This window comes from Schistocerca americana, chromosome 8 (genome assembly GCF_021461395.2).
Source record: "Schistocerca americana isolate TAMUIC-IGC-003095 chromosome 8, iqSchAmer2.1, whole genome shotgun sequence".
Classification (NCBI taxonomy): Eukaryota; Metazoa; Arthropoda; class Insecta; order Orthoptera; family Acrididae; genus Schistocerca; species Schistocerca americana.
The window spans coordinates 385,277,361-385,278,651 of NC_060126.1; the positions used below are offsets into that span (position 1 = coordinate 385,277,361).

The window sequence follows — 1,291 nt, forward strand, 5'->3', positions numbered from 1 at the left end:
TTACCCTCCATTTGTCCACCTCCACCTTATCTGTGTCTATCTCCTCCAGCCCCTCTATGTACATCTCCTCCATCTGCTTCTCTCTTCATGGTATGATCTCCTCTCCAGCAAAAGGCTGCTGATTCTTATCCCACAGTATTTCATTCCAGACAGTAAGCAACAAGTGTACTAGGTTTGGTTGAAATCGATCCAAAAGATTTAGGAAGAGCTTTTTGCACATCACTATGGCCGCATATGTACATGTCACAGCTATTTATTATATTTAACACGTATTTCTATACGTATTTGAGCCGCAACTCTAACGAATTTTGCCCTGCAGTTTCGTTTTCACGCGGCTCAATATTTATGACGTCATATCTCCAGAAATGTGTGTCGTATAGTGATATAATGTTGCAGTTACATCCCGGATATATGGATCCAGGACATATGGATATTATCTGCAAAATTCGTTGCGAATTGAATTAGTAGCAAAGAAGTAATAAACTAAAAATTCTTCCTGATGTAGCAATTTTACTACGTGAACAGTAAAACTGTAGTAGAATGATATTTTCACTCTGCAGCGGAGTGTGCGCTGGTATGAAACTTCCTGGCAGATTAAAACTGTGTGCCCGACCGAGACTCGAACTCGGGACCTTTGCCTTTCGAGGGCAAGTGCTCTACCATCTGAGCTACCGAAGCACGACTCACGCCCGGTCTCACTGTGAGACCGGGTGTGAGTCGTGCTTCGGTAGCTCGGATGGTAGAGCACTTGCCCGCGAAAGGCAAAGGTCCCGAGTTCGAGTCTCGGTCGGGCACACAGTTTTAATCTGCCAGAAAGTTTCAAAACTGTAGTAAGTTACAAACTTTTTTTCGTTATTCTGTGTGTGTGTGTGTTGTGGAGGCGTGGGGTGGTGGGAGATGTCAGCAAGAGAAAATCTCGTAAACGTTTGAAATTTTGTGTAAAGTTGGTTGTAAGTCATTATGTGCTCTCATTCTAAAAAACTGGATGGATAAAGTCTGGCAATTCGAATGTCGTGAGCTACACTACTTTTGCACGCCCCCCCCCCCCCCCCCATCCCCACACCCCCTTGAGAGGTATGTGGTTATTACCCCCACAGTGGTTCTTTCCAGAAAGCAAGTGTTATGTGTAATAAGTTTGGTTGGAATCCGTAGAGTTGTTTAGGAGGAGATGTGGAACATACATAGATATATACGTACATATGAGGGTTTGTAGAATGTATTGTTTAAAAAGTTTTAAGAGTTTTCCTGTAATAAATTCGGACGGATTACTATTCAGCACGCCCTCGCACAT

General features: G+C 43.3%; 1 non-coding gene across 1 annotated transcript; it reads right to left on the minus strand.

Moving 5' to 3' along the window:
• Positions 1 to 604: 604 nt before the first annotated feature.
• On the minus strand, positions 605 to 679 carry Trnas-cga. Its single transcript has one exon. It is a non-coding gene; the product is annotated as a tRNA-Ser (tRNA).
• Positions 680 to 1,291: the final 612 nt, after the last annotated feature.